Source organism: Perissodus microlepis, chromosome 3, assembly GCF_051167445.1.
Source record: "Perissodus microlepis isolate ML-2025 ecotype Zambia chromosome 3, ASM5116744v1, whole genome shotgun sequence".
In the NCBI taxonomy this organism is placed as follows: domain Eukaryota; kingdom Metazoa; phylum Chordata; class Actinopteri; order Cichliformes; family Cichlidae; genus Perissodus; species Perissodus microlepis.
Window position 1 is genome coordinate 31,224,687 of NC_140463.1, and position 17,514 is coordinate 31,242,200.

A 17,514-nucleotide genomic window follows, 5' to 3' on the forward strand; every position below is an offset into this window, starting at 1 on the left:
TTTGTATCCGTGTCACAGCTTGTTCATGACATGTTTGAGGACACTGAGATAGTGGCGATGTGTGCGAGTGACAGATGGGTTTGAATGTGAGAATGGGATCAAATCAGGGATCAGCTCTGACCACCTTCTTGTGATAGTGATGGTGTAAAGGTTGTTGATGGATGACTCCACTTTGGATTCAAATAAGGCAGCATGCTGCAAAATGCTGGATTAGCCTGAAAGAAAGAAAAAACCATTTTTGATGACATGAAAGTCTAAAAAACTGATTTGCAATTCCAGTATGGAGGTCTCAAAATGCACATGCTAAAGAAAAGAAGATTTCACTCTTGGGGACCTCAAATATAAAGAATATGTGCAATTTTTTTCAGATGATTCAAAAGAGCCACAACAGGAGTCATTTGACAGGAGTCACTGAGGCTATTCCCAGGAATCCGGTTGGTATACATAAAATAAAATCATCTCAGTGTACATGATTTTAGGCAATGTACAATTTTGCTAGCTTTGGATTAGGAAGAGGAAATGATGGCAGGCAAGCTTTGGTATCTTTTGGGGACAGCTGGTTTTTAGTTTATACCATGTTGTCAGTCAGTTCACAGTTACTTAGTGGATAAAAGTCAGTGGATAAAAATAGTGTTCATGTGGCATCAGCTCTCACAGGGATTCTGGGGAATCAGAAAACAGATGCGTTAGCAGGGAACTCTACCAGTAAAGAAAAAACTGGCAAAGACAGAGTAGTACATGTGACAGGGGCGGTAATGCAATGGAGACGGATGCCAACTGCTTTTAAATCCCAAAGAAGAAGAAGAAGGAAACGCGGCTGCCCAGCTCTGCGATCCACTCAGCATGGACTTCTCAATCCGTGCAGCCAACCTAGACGACTGCAAGGACATCGCGCGCATGATCATGGTGAGCGGAAACGTGCGCGCGCAGTCCAGCTGTGTGTGTAAGACATTTAGTGACATGTATCGACCGTCAGGCTGACATCCGTCAACCTCTCTGCTGCTGCTGTCATTATTACATGGTTAAGATGTAATGTGCTTGCTTTGCTCTTTAGTTTCAGTGCAAACAGGCTAATAAATGTTTAGAGAGCTCATTATGAACGAGGGGCTCATGCTTTGTTTGTTTTTCTCCAGGAGCTGGCAGAATATGAGAAAGTGTCAGACCATGTGAAAGTCACCCAGAAAGGTAGTGTATGTAGTCAAGTTCTCTGCCTTGACTTTCAGGGTATTTTTTAAATAATATTCATAAAACGATTAAATCCAAGGTGATATTTTTGGAGGTGCACAGTTTATTCTTGAGATCTTATAAAATCTTGTCAGTGAAACACAGAAACTAAATGTTAATGTCTGCAGCTGTAAAATAAGCTGAGCTAAGACACGTACACATTCAGCTGACATTTTTTTAAATGCAGATGCAGCTGCTTCAGTCCATGACTGGCAGTGCTTGATGAAAGATAAAAGACGAAAGTTTTGCTAATCAGAAACTTTCCAGATTGTGTTGAATGGATGATCAAATTCTGGTGGCACATTTCTGCATTCATAATTTCAGCATTTTGACAGGATATCCAACACCACACTGGCTGAAAGGCAGCTCTGAAACATGACAGAGCCTATTACAGAGTTTTACAGATGGCTGTAGACACTGTTGTACCTCTCTGCTGACCTCCTCTATAGAGTCATGTGCATCTTGTAGCAATGTGGGCTTCGACCACAGCTGGAGTTTCTGCCAGGAGCTGAAGTGGGAATGCACGTCCAGATAAAACACACTTCTAACCAAAAAGTATCTGAATCAAATATAGTTCGGTGTTTTTGGTAAATGGACTGGTTCTTATATAACGCTTTTATACTCTTATGAGCACTCAAAGCGCTTTATACAACTTGTGCATTCATCCATACACACAAGCACATTTTTATTTAGTGCTTTCTAACTAACATTCACACACATGCATACTCCGATGGATGCATCGGAGAGCAATTTGGGGTTAGTATCTTGCCCAAGGATATTTGGCATGCAGACTAGGGGAAGCCAGGGATCAAACCATCAACCTTCCAATGAGTACATGACCTGCTCTACCGCCTGAGCTACAGCTACCCCAAATTTAGTTTAGTTATATTTGTGTAAGCTAAGTAGATTTTATCACACCATAATAAAGTATTTGTCTGTGAGCCATTTGTTTCTACCACCAGGTAACAGGTTTTCCCAGGAAGCTTCATTCTAAAATTAGGAATTATGGACCTTTGAGGAAAAACCATTGCACTGTATTTTCCAACAAAAGGTCAAGAGCTGGTTTTAAAGCTCTCTCTTTGCTAAGATTACATTTTGATAAAAAGCCTCAAACTGTTAAATGTAAACTGAATTTCCCCTTGTGAAAACACCGTGTAACAGTATCTATAATTTCTTTTCAGACTTGGAGCAGGATGGCTTTTCCAAGAACCCGTTCTTTCATGGGATCATTGCTGAGGTGCCAGAACAGCACAAAACCACAGAAGGTGATCATGTTACGCCCAGTTTTTACACACACTGTTGCGATCTACTGTCTAACAGCTGTAACAAACTTAGAACTGATGGTTGAGTGTTTAAAAAAACATATGAAGCCATATGTGACAAAACCCTTAAAGTAAGTGAAAATAACCGACAGAGTGGGCGAGCAGGAGAAACAAAAAAACAGGGCAGATTTTTAACAAAAGGTTAAAAATGTGAGGTTTTATTTATAAAGTTTGCTGCACATTAACTGTGAGCAGCACCAAAATTTGTATAATTTTTTCACTGATGTAAAGGAAATGATACATATTTATGTGTTTACAGTGTAAAGTAAAGCATTATGCTGTTAATAATCACTCTGATAAATGTTCAGAGTCATTCACTCAGTTGGAAGGAACGACAAAACAAATATACAAATTTTATGAATACAGACACGGTTTAGCTTCTTCTAGATGTCGACTGTTTTTACCAGTAGATATTTTTCTACTTTCAGGGCACACGAAAATCGGCTATGCACTTTACTTCTATTCCTACAGCTCGTTTGTAGGCAGAGCCATTTATATGGAGGACCTGTATGTGATGCCTTAGTTCAGAGGTACAGTACAGCCTCTGAGAAGATGTCTCATCATCACTGTGACCCTATATTTGCAGGAAATCTCAAGTAATGCACATGATCTGTCTTTCAGGGAAAGGTGTTGGTAAAGCACTAATGAGCAAGGTGGCACAGGTGAGTGAAACATATAAACACTGTAGAAGATAAACCTTGAAGCTTTTTTTATTTTCAATATTTGCACGAAAACATACTAGCCAGTGTCCCAGAAGCAGCATACAGAAGAAGCCTCCATGCGTCTTTTCAGCTCAGCAGTCATTCCTGTCTTCCTTCTTGTTTTTGCCCTCCTGTAGCTGGCTCTGGCTGCTGGTTGCCACCAGCTCAACTTCACCGTCCTGGACTGGAACAAACCATCGATGGACTTTTACCTCAGCCAGGGCAGCTTCGATATCACTGCTACCATGGTGTAAGGAAGAGGACTCCCTTACTGCATTTATTTATATTATATTATCTGTATAGCACCTTAGAGCACACCTTTCACTTTATTAAAAGCACTTTATCAAGCACTTTATTTAGCATTGCACTTTAAGCATGGATTTGCACACACAAGAAGTTTAGATATTTATTGACTATTTGTTGGGAATTTTAGGATCGGTTGGTAGCCTTGTTTCAGATCTGGCACAGCTGCTCCTCATCAAGGAATGTGGTGGTTGTCTGTCAGGAGAGAAGAATGGTGATTGAGATTGTGATTAAGGTTTACCAGTAAGGAAAACTAATGCAAATGTGTGTGTGAAATCTAGGGATAAAAGTGGTGCAAATAAGTGTTTGTAAGATAATGATTACTCACCTTTCTTGCCTGTGTCCTCTTCAAGGTGTTTGGGCAAATGTTTCCCCGGGGGTCCAGACACCATTTAAAGGTTCCGGGAGAGACCATTGGTAAAGAGAGTGTGGTGAATCTTGTTGTGCTTGGGTTTCTGGGTTTTTATAATATTGGGTTTGGTGTAACAGTAAAGTGTGAAATATTTATTAATATGTAAATGTGAAAATGTATTTATGTATTTATTTATTCTAATTGATATATTGTATACTGTGGTGGAAGGTTGGGATTTAAGAATTTACCTGAGAGTGGAATAATGGTTTAGTCTGTGACAGCTGAACATATTTAAGGCTGCCAGTTGTCATTAGAGGGTGAATTTTTGTGCTGTGAAGAAGCTTGACAAGTTGTTGTAAGGAGAGCTGTATAGCAAATAAATACTTTGTTCCACTACACTTGCTTTGGTCCATCTCACTGTGTTTCCAGCCGCTAAGGGCCGCCTTGTTACAAGTGGTGTCAGAAGTGTGTCACTCATGCCACAGTGAGAAGATGATGACAAGAGGTGGAAGAAAGCCAGGCCAAGAGGAGCAGCCTGATGAAGGAGTTGGAGCTTCATCTGAGCTAGAGGCCATGGCAGCAACAAGCCCTGAGGACAAATTGGAGGAGTTGACAGGGTTGGTGAAATCTCTTATGCGGTCTCAAGCAGCCAGAGACCAAAAGTGGGAGAAGGATTTGTCACGTCAGGAGCAAAGGTGGAAAGGCATGCAGCATCAATTTCAGCAAATCCAGCTACAAGTTAACGCTGTAATTGATAAGCCTGATCCACCAGAGGCGCCAGCGCCCCCTACAACATCTGAAGAACAAGAACTTGGATTCAATGGTGAAGACATTCCAGTGGCCAGTGGGTCCAGGTCTTTAATTGAACCAAAACTTTTTCCTCTGTCAACAGAAGATGACATTGAACATTTTCTGACTATGTTTGAAAGAATGGCAAACGTGTGTCGATGGCCCAGAGATGAGTGGGCTATTCGTCTGGTTCCCCTGTTGACAGGTAAAGCCCGCACAGCCTACATTCTTATGGATTTAACAGACTCTGAGAATTATGATAAGGTGAAAGAGGCAATTCTGGCAAAATATGAGATCACTGCTGACACCTACAGACGCCGCTTCAGATCTCTGAAAGTTGAACCAGGTGAGACGCCACGTGAACTTTATGTAAGATTGAAAGACCTGTTTTCAAGATGGATTAAACCTGAAAAATCAACTGTAGAAGAAATATCTGAGCAGATAATTCTGGAGCAGTTTTTGAGAATGGTTAACCCAGAGCTGGAGATCTGGATACGTGAGCATGACCCGAAGACTGCAAAGGAAGCAGCTAGCCTCGCAGAGGTTTTCACTTCAGCCAGAAAAGGAAGCAAGAGCACCTACTTCAGCCGCGAGCCCCACTACGCCCAACCACGTTTCCACTGGCTTCTCGCCTTTTGAACTTTTATACGGTCGCCAAGTGAGAGCCCCCCTGGATCTGCTTAAGGACTGCTGGGAGGAATCCAAAGCAGAGGGCGAAAACATCGCAGCCTACGTCATCACCATGAGAGAGAGGTTGGAGAAAATGGCATCATTGATGCAAGACAACATGAAAGCTGCACAAAAACATCAAAAGACTTGGTATGATCAGAAGGCCAGGGATAGGGTCTTCCTTCCAGGTCAGAAAGTACTGTTATTGCTTCCTACCAGCGATAACAAGTTGCTGACAAAATGGCATGGACCATACGAGATCGTCAGACAAGTGAGTAAAGTCACTTATGAGCTGAATATGCCAGAAAGAGTTAAAAAATATCAGACATTTCACGTGAACTTGTTGAAGGAATTCCACAGCCGACAAGAGCCGGTCTATCAGTTACTGGTGCGTTCAGTTAAGGATGAGGAGGTGACTGAGAAGTTCTTTCCAACTAACATTCAAGTTTGTGCTTCAGTTGACCTTTCTCATTTGTCTCCTACTGAGCAGGCTGATATAAAACCACTCATGGACCCACAGCTCTTTCGAGAAACACCAGGCTTCACATCACTGGTTCAGCACAAGATACGGGTGAAGGAGGATGCACCCGTTCGACAAAAGAGCTACAGAATTCCAGAACGGTTGGTGCCAGTGCTGCAGAAAGAAATAAAATTGATGTTGGACCTGGGAATCATTGAGGTGTCAAGTAGTGAGTGGTGCAGCCCGATTGTTTTGGTACCAAAGAAAGATGACACCCTGAGATTCTGTATTGATTTCAGATATTTGAATGCAGTATCCAAGTTTGATCCCTACCCAATGCCCAGGGTGGATGACCTGCTGGAGAGAGTTGGATCAGCAAGGTACATTACAACACTCGATCTGTGTAAAGGATACTGGCAAGTGGCTTTGGCACCAGAAGTGAAAGAGCTGACAGCTTTCAAAACTCCTTTTGGTATGTACCAATTTAAAGTCATGCCATTTGGGCTTCAAGGTGCACCAGCGACATTCCAACGATTAATGGACCATGTACTGAGAGATGTGTCAGCATTCTCTGCAGCATATCTGGATGACGTGGTGGTGTACAGCCAGTCCTGGGAAGAGCATGTCATTCACCTACAGAAGGTGCTACACTCCATCAGAATGGCTGGACTGACTATCAATCCCAAGAAGTGCTCCATAGCCAAGAGGGAAGTGGAGTACTTGGGCTTCGTGGTTGGCTCTGGGAAGATAAAGCCGCAGGTTGGAAAGATTGAAGCAATTCAGTCCTTCCCAGTTCCGACAACAAAAAGGAAGGTGAGAGGTTTTCTGGGTCTAGTAGGTTGGTACAGGAAATTCATACCTTCTTTTGCAGAGCGATCCACTGTACTGAATGACCTCACAAAAGGCTCAGCCCCCAACAAAGTGCGTTGGACAGGAGACTGTAAGCAAGCATTCAGAGACCTCAAGGAAGCAGTTTGCACACATCCAGTTCTACACAGTCCAGACTTCAACAAGCCATTCATCTTGCAAACTGATGCTTCAGGAGTTGGCCTTGGAGCTGTCCTTCAGCAAGAGGTGGATGGTGAAAGAAGGCCTGTGGTGTTTCTGAGTCGGAAACTACTCGACAGGGAGACAAGGTATTCGACGGTGGAGAAAGAGTGCTTGGCCATGAAATGGGCTATTGAGGCCTTGAGGTATTATCTTCTGGGACGTCACTTCACTCTGGAGACTGATCATCGTGCCCTCCAGTGGTTGAACCGCATGAGGGATGCGAATGCCCGCATTGCAGGATGGTACCTGTCTCTGCAGCCTTATGACTTTACGGTCCAGTATAGGCCGGGGAAGTCAAATGTGGTTGCTGACTGTTTATCTAGGATGACAGAGGACTGAAGCACTTCGTGCTTAAAGACAGGGAGGAGGAAATGTAAGGAAGAGGACTCCCTTACTGCATTTATTTATATTATATTATCTGTATAGCACCTTAGAGCACACCTTTCACTTTATTAAAAGCACTTTATCAAGCACTTTATTTAGCATTGCACTTTAAGCATGGATTTGCACACACAAGAAGTTTAGATATTTATTGACTATTTGTTGGGAATTTTAGGATCGGTTGGTAGCCTTGTTTCAGATCTGGCACAGCTGCTCCTCATCAAGGAATGTGGTGGTTGTCTGTCAGGAGAGAAGAATGGTGATTGAGATTGTGATTAAGGTTTACCAGTAAGGAAAACTAATGCAAATGTGTGTGTGAAATCTAGGGATAAAAGTGGTGCAAATAAGTGTTTGTAAGATAATGATTACTCACCTTTCTTGCCTGTGTCCTCTTCAAGGTGTTTGGGCAAATGTTTCCCCGGGGGTCCAGACACCATTTAAAGGTTCCGGGAGAGACCATTGGTAAAGAGAGTGTGGTGAATCTTGTTGTGCTTGGGTTTCTGGGTTTTTATAATATTGGGTTTGGTGTAACAGTAAAGTGTGAAATATTTATTAATATGTAAATGTGAAAATGTATTTATGTATTTATTTATTCTAATTGATATATTGTATACTGTGGTGGAAGGTTGGGATTTAAGAATTTACCTGAGAGTGGAATAATGGTTTAGTCTGTGACAGCTGAACATATTTAAGGCTGCCAGTTGTCATTAGAGGGTGAATTTTTGTGCTGTGAAGAAGCTTGACAAGTTGTTGTAAGGAGAGCTGTATAGCAAATAAATACTTTGTTCCACTACACTTGCTTTGGTCCATCTCACTGTGTTTCCAGCCGCTAAGGGCCGCCTTGTTACACATGGGCTACCACTGCATGCGCTGCGAGGGGGAGGCGCTGAAGCACCTGGCTCAACTTTAACCCATCCGTTATGACCTTGTGACCCTTGCAGCCATGAGGTCAGCCCACACACTGCAGGGATGGAGCACCACTCAGTGGCCTCTTTGCAAAACCTAACAACTTGAAGCGCCTACCTCAGCGTTACAAGGATAACTGTTACATAGGCTGTCTGAAGGTCTGTGCATATAAGCTAAGAGTGCAGAATGCCTTTTAAAATGAATATAGTTCAGATATGTGTTTATTTTATAAATGGCATTAAATTGGTTTTCTAATTTAGTTGCAGTTACATTTTTGCAGTTACATGTAATTTACAAGCAGTGGATGTTCCAGTGTGTAACGTCATAGAATAAAGTGAATTGTATACATTTCTCCTGAGGATGTTTTTTGTATTAAGTTACCAATAAGACACATAATTCAGATACTGTCTTCCACATTTAGCAGCTGTCAGAAATAAAAAAGAAATGAAGTACAAGTACTTCACTACTCCTTTACTTCTCACTAGTTTTTACTTTTATGCTTTGCATTGTAACACAAAATCTCAACTTTCCACTCTATAGTTTCAAAACAAGCTGTCAAAATGTTGAGATTACAGTTGCCATTTCAAGTCAAACAACTGCCAAGGCTGCTTAATCCTCTTCAAAATGCTTAGTTTAGATGAGTTAGTGAAACAACTTGATCAGCTGTCTTATTCTGTCTACAACATTCATCCTCTTTACTGCACAAGTGTGTGACGATTAATATCCCTGCATCTGTCCATTGGCAATAAGGAGAGATCACTTAAACATTATTTATTGAGACAGAGAAATTAATGTATGATGACCCATCATGGCAGACAGAATCCGAGCGGTGATAGAATTTAGGACAGGACCCCTTTGAGTCTACATGGTGGTGGTGATGAAGATGGAGAGTGAGGCTTGGCTCTAACTGAGGTGTCTGTGAGGTGGTTTGTGAGGAAAGTACCAAGGTGGAAAGCAGAAAGTACATTAGCAATAAAACAACGCAATTAGGTTTTCAAAACATAAAAATATATACAGAAAATATGGAAACAAGCAGAGGTTCGAAGGGTTATAAAGACAGTAAAAATCATTATTGGAGAAAATACTGTGAATTACTGGGTAAAAATACACCACTAGACAGGGTTCAGTGTACAATTAAACCTAAGTCTGGTAATTCAAAAGATTATTATTTCCCAGCAATAATAGATAATGATAAAAATAGATAAATAAATCTGAATTATTAGCAAAATCATTTGCAAAGGTGGATAGTACAGACAACCTTTATGACAAAGAAAAAAGAGGATGGGAAACAACATTAAAGAGTAATATCAAAATACTTCATGATTAAGAAAATAATGAGGATGTAATTCATGTAAATTTTTCTTTTTTGAATTAAACAAGGCATTAAAGAAATCTGGGAAAAAACATCCATGGTACAGATCAAATCAGTTATTGTTAGTTAGGAAATATTGATAGAGTATATAACAAGATGTGGGAAGAAGGAAAATTACCAAATAAATGGAAAGAATAATTAACAAATGTGCAACAGGTTATTGTGATTATTGCACAGAAATGGAGCACATATTCATATATATGCTATATTCTTATATATATTAAAGATTTCTGACTAATAAATACTTATTAGTCAGAATTCTTCTGAAGAACAAGAATAATTTCTCAATGTTTATAGTTTTTGTTATTTTTAAATTTGTGAAAGAAACAGAAATTTCAGAAAGAATATAATGGCGGTACTGTAGTTTCTGATCCATACGCCACTCTAGAAGGTGGCGGTAATACACCTAAAAGGTTCATTTAAAAAAACAGAAGAAGAAGCGCGTCAAATTTTGTACACAGGGCCACTTGAACGATAGTTTCCATTATTGGAAACTTAAAGTACAAGGTCTGAAAGAAGCGTCGCGAAAATGAGGTTCACGGTTACGGTCATAACGGAAAAGGGATGGAGATTTGAGCTTGAAGTGGAGGACACTGATACTGTTGAGAGTTTAAAGCTTCGAATAAAGGAGAAAGACGGAATTGACTATGTGCACGAGACAATGCTAACTTCCTGGTTTGAGCCCGGATGTGGGGTTGTGCATTTCCGGTAGCTTTACTTTGCGGTCAATCGCTACTGCGAAGATATACTCCAAAATCATGTCCAAAACTCGAAAACGGAAAGATTGCGTTAAGTTACAAAGAGCAGAAGGTGGGAACACTCACCGCTGTTGTGTCATAAAAAAATCTAATGATCAATTTTGACGTTTAAGGGTTTAGATCGATCAGTTGTTTACATCACTCAACACAAGCAGAACTGCATTACTGCATGCAGAAGACACATCGTCCACATTCAGAAGCACATCTCTGTATAATGACTGGTCTTATGATTTAAACAGGCAAATGTTCAGCATTCAAACTACAGGTGAAGAATAGTCAAACCAGATGTTTCCCGTTATGTCGATATCAGCTAGTCAAGTACACACCTACACAGCATGTTAACAAACCGTGAAAAAAGCCACACAAAAAATGAATGATTGCTGGTAACGGTTTCTATACATTAGTATTTACGAAGGGTATGTTGTGACTTACCTTCAAAATTACAGCGGTCCCTCGCTATAACGCGGTTCATATTTCACCTCGCTGTTTCGCGGATTTTTTAGTGCAAGTTTGCATGCTTTTTTTTACGTCACATTGTGTCCTGCGTCCTGATCGCTGCAGACGATCTCCTCCGTGACGTCTCTCCTGTACAGTACAGAATCGCTGCATCGATCGCTAGCAGTGTGACTGCAGTACTGTATGTCCACGAAACGTTTTGCACCGTCAAAAAATAAAATTGGCTACTTGATTTCACCTATCGCTGGTTATTTTTAGAACATAACACCCGCGATAAACGAGGGACAGCTGAGAAATATAACATTTGAATCCCTTTTCTCTTTTGCTCTGAGGCACGGGGGAAAAATATCGACAAGTCGATGAACATCATTTACAGATATATTGCTTAACTTGTTTTGGACCGTAAACCAGGCGCGAATAGGACACCGGAAACAAAGCTCCCCACAGGAGTTTCCGCACCGGAAGTAGCATATGCTAACGTGCACATAGTCAGTTCTTCTCGGTAAGCCTGAAATCGCTGTTAATGCACTGCATGATTGTGACTAAAACGGTCATTCAACAGTTACAGATTACTGCCTTACACATAGTGTTAGAAAAACTTAGTGATGTGTCCTGTGTGTCGAAGCTTCGAATCGTGTGTCGGGTAATCTCCGGGGAGTTTTTGTGAATGGACAGCAAAACACAGCTGATTCCCCATCACACTGTGTTGTGGAATTGGATTATAGTTTCTTGAGCATTTCTTCTTTGATGGAACCAGCAAGGAAGAGATTTTTTCATTTCATCTCTCCTAATAAAGTAGCTATGCACAAAGTAATAAATATCACAAATGATAAGTACCATAATATAAATCAACAACACTACAGATGCTATAATCTGATTTCTGTCTTTTAGTTTTTTAAAAAGTGAAGCGCCACACACTAGTTTGTGTCATTATCCAGATGTACATAAGCATGATTACACAGTTATACAATCATACCAAAACTCTGTCTTGATAGTTTCCACTTTCTATTTTGAATCAGACATACTGAAACAATATTCGTGATAAATAACCATGAAAACAATTTATTTATTCAGTTTAGAGCAGGGGTGTTGAACTCCAGGCCTCAAGGGCCGGTGTCCTGCAGATTTTAGATCTCACCCTGGATCAACACAACTGAATCACATGACTAGTTCATTACGAGGCCTCTGGAGAACTTCCAGACATGTTGAGGAGGTAATTTAGACATTTAAATCAACTGTGTTGGATCAAGGGCACATCTAAAACCTGCAGGACACCGGCCCTCGAGGCCTGGAGTTCGACACCTGTGGTTTAGAGGTTGACACATCACATCATTATAATCAAAGAGCCTGTTTCCTTGGAATCGTCCACTTGATGGCGCAGTAGAGGAAATGAATCATCACAATGCTTCGAACCATGAGTCGATCAGTTGGATGGAAAGCTTCAGTTCATCACGAGGCTTCATCTCACCATCACTAGAAAAACTGCCATCTGCTCACTCCTTCAGGTGTTACATGATTTGTTTTTATGCGAAAGCGCCCTGCTGTCACACAGTCTGCTCTAATCAGTTTGCACGGTTCAGTAGGTTTGCGTGGTGCATTTAGTTGCACTTGTAATTTTGAGATGTATATATATTTCGGATTGCCTGTATTAAAATAAATAACCTGTTATGTATTTCTTGTTCTTTACAGCACGCAGGTCTATACAGGCGTATTTATATATTTCAGGAATTACATATGCAAGTTGTTATTAACAAACTTCATATTCTTGATCATTCTTGAGCTGAGATATTATACTTAAGTCACATCCATTATATATAACTTTGAATATAATTATCAACAGACCCCACAATATTCTCATTTAACATGTGGCAGTGCTATAGGGATCATTTGCAACTTCTTTAGGTGAAATCAGTAGAGACTAAAGTCATTGCATTTTCTCTTTCCTTATAAATCATCAGTATTCATCAGATATCCTGAGCTGAATCAGCTCAGGATATCTGATAGAAAAAAAAGATCTTCCAGGAATGGTGATGGAGTTTTCCAGAGATCTGATTGGTCACCGGACAGTGATTTCATACCTGCTGATCTAACCATTCACAGCAAAACCCTTGCATGGTAACCATGGTTACCATGGCAATCTGAGAAGCGACTGAGCTTTATAGCATTGAAAGTTACGTGGATAAGATGAAATCCTGCTTCGTAGTACAGGCCTCTGGGCGAACACCAAATATAACTTTTCCTTAATCTTTATGCAAAGTGTAAAAAAAAAAAAAAAAAAAAAAAAATCCATACACAGGTCACATAATTGAAAGTAGATGGTTTTTGTTTGTTTTTTTGATGTTTTTTTTTTGTTTGTTTGTTTGTTTGTTTTTTACAAATTGTAAATGAAAAAGTATTTCATTACTATTCAGTACTATTTGATTTTCCGAAAAAATGAGAATGTACAGCTGAATGAACTGACCTTATTTTGTGTTCCAGGTTTACTCTCAGCAGTGAGATATTCTTTATCAGGTTCAGTATTTATTCATTTTCCATAGCATGAAGCCCCAAGTGAATGCCCTTTGTTAAAATATCCCTTTATAATTCTGATATGCTCTTCCATTCTTTCAAAGTCAGTTTAAAATTCACTCAGGGACACTGTTAAGAGTAGTATGGAAGTAGGTTATATAAAGCGTTCTGATGATGCATTCGCTTTATCAGTTATGGCACACTTCTCTCTGTCTGGTTCTGTATTTGCTTGGTGTTGGATCGATATCAGATTTTCAATGGCACACACTCCAGCCTACGTGAGTGTATCCAGCTGCAGAGCAGTGGGGGTAAAGTGGTTCCAGGACATGTCTGCTGTTTGTTGAAACTGAAGTAACACACTGGACTCAGAGGAGCAAAGCAAACTGAAGTATCAATAATTTCACGGCCAAAGCTCGTCTACTTCTCACAGTCCGTCCTCTATAAGACTGGAACCAAACCTCATCACATCCACTTGACATGGCTTTCTCCCTCCGCGCTGCAAACCTGGACGACTGCAAAGACATCGTGCGGATGATCATGGTGAGCTGACATGTGGACGCTCATGCAGTCCAGCTGTGTGTGATTCAGAATATTAGACTGTAAACCTTAAATCCATGCAATTTTTCAAAAACTCAGTGTTGCTGTTATCATTAGATTAATGAGATATTATTGGATGAACTGTGCTTGCGGTGCTCTACAGTTTCAGTGCAAACGGGCTAATAAACTGCCTGTAAATGTTTTTAGTGTCGGCTGAGGAACAGTGATGTTAGCATGTCCTAATAAATGATGACAGCTGATGCTATTTACGATTTTCTCCAGGAACTGGCAGAGTATGAAAACCTGGCAGAGCATGTGAAAGTGACCCAGAAATGTAGTGTATGTAGTGATGTCTCAAGTTTTTGCCTTAACTGTAAATGTATTATTTTATACTCTTCATAAACATATTAAATCCAAGGTGTTATCCCAAAAGAGGTTCAGAGCCAAGTTACTTTAGTTTTCTTTTAATTTTCACTTTTTGTTTTTAATTCAGTTTAGTTTCCAAGGTGGATTTTCATTTTTCACTTTAGTTTTTATTGTTTGAAAACATTTAGAGAATAGATGCATGGATGGATGTTTATATCTGTAATTTCTTTTCAGACTTGGAGCAAGATGGCTTTTTCAATAACCCGTTGTTTCATGGGATCATCACTGAAGTGCCAGAACAGCACAAAACCAAAGAAGGTGAGGGAGATCATGTTACACTCAGTTGTCACACACACTGTTTTCAGTACACTGATATGACTTTAGGTCTAAGTAAAGCATTATGTTGTTAATAATCACTGTGCTTAATATTCAGAGTCAGTAACTTACTGGAAAGAAACAACAAAACTAATTTACAGTTTTCATGAATACTAAAACTGTTAATTGTTAACTGTAAGCTAGCTTAGACTGCTTTTTTTTTTTTTTTGTTCTTTATAGTCGATCTTCCACACGAAGATCGGCTATGTACTTTACTTCTATTCCTACAGCTCCTGGTCAGACAGAGCTATTTATATGGATGACTTATACATGATGCCTGAGTTCAGAGGTACAGTACAGCCTCTGAGAAGATGTCTCATCATCACTGTATTTGCAAAAGATCTCAAGTAATGCACATGATCTGTCTTTCAGGGAAAGGTGTTGGTAAAGCACTAATAAGCAAGGTGGCACAGATGAGTGAAACATGTGAACACTGTGGAAGATGAACCTTGAAGATTTTGCTATTTTCAGTATTTCCGAGCAAAAAGTACTAAACACTGTCTCACAGGTAGCATACAGAAGAAGCTTCCATGCTACATTTCAGCTCAGCAGTCATTTCTTCTTGGCTTTGCTCTCCTGTAGCTGATTCTGGCTGCTGGTTGCCACCAGCTCAACTTCACTGTCCTGGACTGGATCAAATCTATCTCTGCACTTTTTACCTCTGCCGGGGCTGCTTCAATATCACTGCTACAATGGGCTACCACTGCGATGGGGAGGCGCTGAAGCACCTGGCTTAACTTTAACCCAACCGTCATGACCTTGTGACCCTTGCAGCCATGAGGTCAGCCCACACACTGCAGGGATGGAGCACCACAGTGTCCCATTTCCAAAACCTGACAACTTGAAGCCCCTACCACTGCATAGGCTTTCTGAAGATCTGTGCACATAGGCTTATTGTGAAACATCCCTTTCAAAATGAAGAAAATTATGGTATGATAGAAATGTCTGAATACACATAAATGACATAAAATTTGTTTTTTAATTTAGTTGCAGTTACATTTTGGCTGTCAGGCAGAGGATGTTCCACTCCTGAGAGGATTTTTACATTAAAGTGTATAACGTCATAGAATAAAGCAAATTATATACATTTCTCCTGAGCATGTTTTTGTGTCAAGTTGCCAACAAGTCACATAATTTAGACAATGTCTTACATATTTAGCAGTTGTTAGAGGTGGGAAGTAGAGATGGGCAGTAACGCGTTACTGTAATCTGATTACTTTTTTCAAGTAACGAGTAAAGTAAGGGATTACTATTGCAAAAACTGTAATTAGATTACCGTTACTTTCCCGTAGGAACGCTGCGTTACTGCGTTACTAAAACCGTGATTTTTTTTTTTTTTTTTTTTGCGAGAATGTCTCATGACAGTGACGTAAGCGAGTGCGACATTCGTGACAACAGCTGTGTGCAGATCAACAGTGGATCATATATCGAGTGCGGGAGAGAGTATGAGCGTGCAGCGTTTAAAGCGTGGAAGTACTGACCTTACTTTGAGTTTGATTCCATAAAAAGTGACAAAAACATTAGCGTCCGTTGTGCGTGGGAAGAAAACTTCTTTTTACACCGAAAAAAACCCTAAACAAGCTCCGAGTGCGCAACGACGTAATGGGAAATTCACAGAGAAACTCGCGGATTCTTCCACTGACCGCTGCGCCACACCGGCACCAGAGCACACCTCCGTCTACCCAACTCCTGCTTTACAGGTGAAAATAGAGCAACAGGACTGCCGGTCTTTGATTTTTATTTACTTTCTGCTGTGTTTTACTTGCATCTATTTGAAAGACTGAGTGTAAACACAAAAAATATGTTATTTTATGTGCTGGAATGTGCAGAAAATAGGTTTAAATGTTAAACAAATTTCTTCCAGTCAGAGAATGGAGCATATAATTTAATTTTTTGCTTTATGCATAAAGTTAAAAGATTAAAACGGATAAAACAAGTTTAAAAAAAGAGACTTTTCCATTTGATTACATTTTGTATGATGGATTATGCAGAAAAAGTAGAATTGGGTTGACAGATCTATCGCTTTATCACCTATTCAGGTTGTAAATCGTGTTTTTAAAAAGTAACTAAGTAATTAATTACTTTCGAAAATAAGTAATCAGTAAAGTAACGGGATTACTTTTTTGGGGAAGTAATCAGTAATTAGTTACTGATTACTTTTTTCAGGTAACTTGACCAACACTGGTGGGAAGTAATAAAGTACAAATACTTCATTTTTGTACTTAACTGAAAATTCTACTTATCTGTCCTTGCTGGAAAAAGCATTTTTGCATTAAGTTACAAGTAAGTCACATAATTCAGACAATATGTTCCATATTTAGTGGCTGTCAGAGGTGGTACGTAATAAAGTAGAAATACTTCATTGTTCCTAAGTAGAGTTTTCAGGTGTCTGTACATATATTTTTCTGACATTATTTTACTTTCACTCCATATATTGTAATGCAAATATCTGTACTTTCTACTCTTTACATATTGAAAACAGGCTCACTACTTTATGTTTAACACATTTAGAGGAGTTATTTAACATCACTGAGAACCCTCCAGACATCAAATCAATGTGAACCTGAATGGTATGAACAGAGGTGGGTCAAGTATCCAAAAATTGTACTCAAGTAAGAGTAGCATTACTTTACAATATTATTATTCAAGTGAAAAGTAGTCGTCCAAAAAATTACTCAAGTAAAAGTAAAAAAGTAGTTTGTGAAAAGACTACTCAAGTACTGAGTAACTGGTTGTAATATCTGATTTATTTTTTACGTTTTTAAAATAAATGCTATCATACAAACAAAAATAAATAAATATACAAATTTTAGTATTTTCAAATAGAATATATGTAAAAACATTAACAAATTAAGGCACAACAGTTTGAATGTCCAGATTTCAGTTTTTCACAACATAACACTTTTTTTAACCAATAGCTACAGTAAACAATATAAATATATAAACAGTGCAAACAATTTCCAGTGTCAAGATGTGCTGTATATT

At 39.5% G+C, this 17,514-nt stretch overlaps 1 pseudogene across 1 annotated transcript; it reads left to right on the forward strand.

The window, feature by feature from the left end:
* The first annotated feature begins 677 nt into the window (after window positions 1–677).
* On the forward strand, window positions 678–8,573 carry LOC146391187 (thialysine N-epsilon-acetyltransferase-like; annotated as a pseudogene). The gene is made up of 7 exons (XR_014799901.1): window positions 678–906; window positions 1,134–1,185; window positions 2,406–2,489; window positions 2,975–3,076; window positions 3,168–3,208; window positions 3,385–3,492; window positions 8,102–8,573. The product of XR_014799901.1 is annotated as a thialysine N-epsilon-acetyltransferase-like (transcript).
* Window positions 8,574–17,514: the final 8,941 nt, after the last annotated feature.